The 5531-nt window shown below is 43.1% G+C and overlaps 1 long non-coding RNA gene across 1 annotated transcript; it reads right to left on the minus strand.

The window, feature by feature from the left end:
* Positions 1-724: 724 nt before the first annotated feature.
* Positions 725-3268, minus strand: LOC141336067 (uncharacterized). The gene is made up of 3 exons (XR_012355684.1): positions 3134-3268; positions 1997-2124; positions 725-1903 (listed from the first exon to the last, which is right to left on the minus strand). It is a non-coding gene; the product is annotated as an uncharacterized lncRNA (long non-coding RNA).
* Positions 3269-5531: the final 2263 nt, after the last annotated feature.

The following is a 5531-nucleotide window of genomic DNA, read 5'->3' on the forward strand; positions in this document are numbered from 1 at the left end:
CACGCCAGAGTCTGTAAGCAAGATGGCTGCCATGCCAGAGTCTGCAAGCAAGATGGCTGCCATGACAGAGTCTGTTCGCAAGATGGCTGCCACGCCAGAGTCTGTTCACAAGATGGCCACCATGTTACTATCTGCCCTCAAAATGGCAGCCACGCCAGAGTCTGCATGCAAGATGGCCGCCGTTCCCGAGTCCCCGGCCAAGATGGCCTCCGTTCCCGAGTCCCCGGCCAAGATGGCCTCCGTTCCCGAGTCCCCGGCCAAGATGGCCTCCGTTCCCGAGTCCCTGGCCAAGATGGCCTCCGTTCCCGAGTCCCCGGCCAAGATGGCCTCCGTTCCCGAGTCCCCGGCCAAGATTGCCTCCGTTCCCGAGTTCCCGGCCAAGATTGCCGCCGAGCCTGAGTTCCCGGCCAAGATTGCCGCCGAGCCTGAATCCCTGGCCAAGATGGCCGCCGTTCCTGAGTTCTCGGCCAAGATGGCCGCCAAGCCTGAAACCCTGGCCAAGATGGCCGTTGTTCCTGAGTCCCTGGCCAAGATGGCCGCCAAGCCTGAATCTGTACCCATGATGGCTACCGCCAAGTCAGAGTCTCCGCTGGTTCTGCCCAGCCTCCCTGAGTCTCCGCTGGTTCCGCCCAGCCTCCCTGAGTCTCTGCTGGTTCCGCCCAGCCTCCCTGAGTCTCCGCTGGTTCCGCCCAGCCTCCCTGAGTCTCCGCTGGTTCCGCCCAGCCTCCCTGAGTCTCCGCTGGTTCCGCCCAGCCCTCCAGTGACCACTCGCCCAGAGCCTGCTCTCCCTAAATCTCCGCTGGAGACGCCCAGCCCTCCAGAGTCTCCGCTGGGGTCGTCCAGCCCTCCAGAGCCCGCTCGCCCCGAGTGCCGTCCAGAGCATGCTCCTCAAGAGCGCCGTCCAGAGTCGACGCCTCCAGCGCGCCCTCCTGCTCGCCTTCCAGAGTCTGCGCGCCCTCCAGAGCCGGAGCTCTCTCCTGCGCGCCCCTCCGTGCTCTCCTGGGTGGACTATGCCCTAGGTTCCCCCAAGAAAATTTTGGGGGGGGGGCTACTCCCCTGATCAGCCATGGCCACCTGGACTGTTTACCCGGCCATGGCCACCTGGGGTAGGTTGGTAGGTAGGTAGGTAGGTAGGTAATGTCAGGTTTTAGTCTTGTATTTTCTGTTCTCCCAGTGTTTTCTCCCCTTCTGTTTCTAGTCATTTTTGGTTTAGTCCTTGTCTCCCCCTTTTGGTTCGTGTTCAGTTGGTTTAGTCTTGCCCATATTTGTATTTCCCCCTTGTTATCTCGTTTGTAACCACACCCCGTTTCAGTGTAAGTCTGTGTCTGCTCACTCCCCTTTGTCAGTCGATAATGTTACTTGTTCTCTCAGTTTTCCTGGTTTTTGTTCTAAGTTGCTTTTGTTTTCAATAAATATCATTATTATTATTATTATTATTATTATTATTATTATTCCGGTTTCCCGCACGTTTTCTCCTGGCTCCACTCCGCTTCAGTGTGTGTGACAGTATCATTCAATGTCTGTTGTACAGATTGTTTGTGTAAGAACAAAATGAAAAATGTTGATTGAAAATGATGTTTATGGGTCCAATATTAAAATAAAATAATCAAGTTTAATTATGACATTTATTTCTTTTTTTTATTCAATTACAAATAAATCTAGTGAATTAAATCCATGTAAAAACAGAAACATTTCACAACAAAAAGGTATAGCAAAGATACATAATTAATCTGCTGTAGTTTTAACTGGTTGATATCATCATTCCTAGAGGTTTCTTTATTTCTTTAAGACACTAGTCAACAAATTTGAATGTGCTCCCTTTAAACCAAGGCCATATGTTGCCTTGCCAAATATCTTCTCAACGCCAGTTTCTTGGAGTCTTCAGAAGTGTTTGTAATTGTTCCTGCAATTGGAATGCATAAAGAATTTTGTTTCAATTTACACTGGTAGTCATGAAAAAAATAATAAAAGAAAGAAATAAAAAAATAAAAATTACCTGAAGGCTTTAGTAGATATTGAATCATGGCCATCCACATTTTCTTATGTTTCCTGGACCACTTTCTTTTGTTGAGCAAACTTCCATACCAGGAAGATTACATCACACACCAGCTCACTGCACACCATCTGAAATATAGCAATGTACCCACATGGAAAGAACCTATATGAGGATATATGCGCATAAATGAAACCTATATGCAGTATATATGCACATATATGATAATATATATGCGTATATATGCCACATATAGGCAAAATTGAGGTGCATATATGTGCATATACAGGCCATACAGGTCTCCTGTATTGCTTCTTTATATCCACATATAAGCCCTATATGTACATACAAGCCCACATGGAAAGAACCTATATGAGGATATATGCGCATATATGAAACCTATGAGCAGTATATATGCACATATATGATAATATATATGCTGCATATATGCGTATATATGCCACATATAGGCAAAATTGAGGTGCATATATGTGCATATACAGGCCATATAGGTCTCCTGTATTGCTTCTTTATATCCACATATAAGCCCTATATGTACATACAAGATATGTCTCCTATATAGCTCATGGCAGGATCTGGTCATTTTAGCTCATATCTCACTTTGGCAACTGTCATACATGATGCCTAGCTCATATTTTCTATTATCAAGGCAATAACTAAGAACTAACTAAAAAAAATTAAATGCAAAAAACTTATGTGCGAACACGTGAAATTGGTATCACATGTAATTGGCATGTTATGGAATTCAACTATGGCAAATAAGTGAGAGGAGATGGAAAGCTATGATGTCTACACGTTTTCCTGAAACATTTACGAGGTCAATTCTTTCTTGTATGAAAATAGTGGAAAAGAAGGAAATGTATAACAAAATGGTTTGTCGTTTTTTTTTTTTTTTTTGTCAATCAAGTCTTTTTTCCAATTTCAAGTCACTTCCAGATTCACATTACAGCTCATACACATCCACACATTCACTGTTATATCCACCAAATGCAATGCAAAATGCAATGTTTTCTGTATTGTCTTAAAGCAGTTTCTAGATGAATATGGCTGAAAGGTCATTACAGTCTAGAGTCTTCTGTGTCTGCCCAATCATCCTGTTTTGCGCCTTCGGCGACTCACCCTTCCCTGAACGCCCACCGCTGGCACACTCGTTCCTGCAGAGGAATTCCCCCTTGCTGTGCTGCTGGGGTCTGCGTGCACCTGCTGATTCTGAGACTTTTCGTTCCCATTTATCCTGCTTCATTTTCCTGTTCTGCGCTACTGAAGTGGAGGTGGACGGCAGACAGCTTGTGTTAATATTATTATTGTCGTTGCCAAGAACGAATAAAGACTTCTGTTTGCTTTTCCCGGCCTTCGCCTCTGGGTCCTTCTCTCTTCACGTAACACTTTGGACCTTCTGATTTGATAGCTGACCATGACAATCCCTTATCAATGTAAGCTTTAGAGATCTTGAATTCATTGCCAAAATGTCCTCTTACAGGGTCCATGTGAAGACAAATTTTTATCAGTTCCTTTGGTTGCCCCCTGGTATAATGTTCTAGAAAATACAGTCTATCCTGGGCATCATCAACCTTGCATTCAATCACATTTAAAACATCTCATAAACACTAAATTCCAAAGGATCACCATCAAAGACTTTCACTTCTTTTAAAGGCAAAAAACCCCAGAAGTGTTTGCTTAATGAGAGAGGATGTGATATTGTTTTGTTTATGTAGAATACTATACAATGTTGAGTCTTGTGTTGATGTTGAGGTGTTGGGTGTTTTTTCCCTTGACCTGCTTGAGTTTGCCCAAAAGCTCAATATCAGATTCAGATGTCTGGTCAGTATTATGCGTAGAATCAAATCTCAGTCCTTTTAAAAAAGCTGGGTGGGTTTTCATTTGAGTGGACGAATCTGAACTTCATTCTAAGATGTCTGAACCAGCCTTGACATCCTTATGAGGAACTTTCTTTGATTTCAGGGCCAGTTGATTCTTTGAGGAAAGGAGTTCTTTGGGATGCACACCTTGGATATCCACTTTGAACTTTACTGACTTTAGCAGAAGCAGCCGCCAATTTAGTCTCCAATTCCAATGTTTCATATTCGTTCCATTTGCCCGCTGAGCATTTGCACCTTTTCTTTTAAGACATGCTTCTCCTTTAGTGCAGCATACCGTGCCTTTAGAGCTGCTTGTTCTGCTTCTGGCACTATTAGGGCTGATGAATGTGAACTTCGTGAGCTCTCTTTTGACCTATGAGACACTAAAGAAACACTGTCAGCAGGAGTAACATCATCAATTTCCTTTGTTTCTGTGGTCATTGATAACCAAGAATTTACAGATGACAGAAAGTCTTGAATTGTATGCATCTTTGGTTGATACTACTCATCACTGTCTTGTTTACATTCTTCACCACTCAACAAACACTGAAAATACTTGTTTGCATTCTTAAATTCTTCCAATAATTCTTTATTTTTCACCAAACTTTGTCTTAATTCAGGCGCCGATAGCCTTGTGGGCAGCGCGTCGGAATATAGAGCTGTTGCGCTCTGGGTGTCCCATGTTCAAATCCTGACTTGAGGACCTTTCCCGATCCTGCCCCCCATCTCTCTCCCACTTCGCTTCCTGTCATGTCTGATCTGTCCTGTCGTAATAAAAGGCAAAAAAGCCAAAAAATAAATCTTTAAAAATTCATCAGCATCCATCCTGTCTGCAACAACTTTTTTTATTATGTTTGATCTGCGTGTTAGCTGTGCTAATCTTGTTTTTCTATTTGTCTGCATCTGATTAATTTCATCCGTGTTTTGTACAGAGTCTTCACCACCCAAATCATATTGTTCCAAGCGTCCTTTAGATCTATTGTGACAAACCAGTCCTCGGACCTGATTTGAGACACGACCTGATTGACAATTAGCATCCTGAACTTACTGCTGACACATGTAATTCAGAGTGTGGGTTCGCTGCGGGTGTTTCCCATAGCGGTTTCGGACGCAGCTCGAGTTCCTGAATTATTACCTTTAGTGGAATAATACATACTGTACAGTATATAGTATAGGCATATCAAAAATTATTTAACTTTAAATATAATATTTATTTTCTTTCTAGTGAAATTTTCTATGTTCACCAAAAATATTGCATCTAACCCACTTCATCTATGATAAAGTACGTAAACACGGCACAAGTGTAGAAGGCAAAAAGTGTCCGGCGTGACTCATTCTTAGGCTGTAAGCCGCAAATGTATCTGATCAGTGACATCCAGCTGTAGCTGAAGTCGAACATTATTGCCTCCTCTCATGTGACTTTCCCCCATTCATTCTCGATTACCCTCTACCAAACCTATCACGTGGTTTAGGTGGTCTACATGTGTTAAAACTCAATAAGGTGGCAAGAGTCACTCTGGTGTCACTTGGACAGTGTCACTTTAGAAAAACTATTTATACGCTTTTTTATATGTCAAATTTTATGTGTTATTTTTGTACTGTGTATTTTTTGAGGAGGCACTGCCTTCCTTGCTTCCTCTGAGAAAACGTCTCTGCTT

The sequence above is a fragment of the Garra rufa genome, chromosome 6 (assembly GCF_049309525.1).
Source record: "Garra rufa chromosome 6, GarRuf1.0, whole genome shotgun sequence".
NCBI lineage: Eukaryota > Metazoa > Chordata > Actinopteri > Cypriniformes > Cyprinidae > Garra > Garra rufa.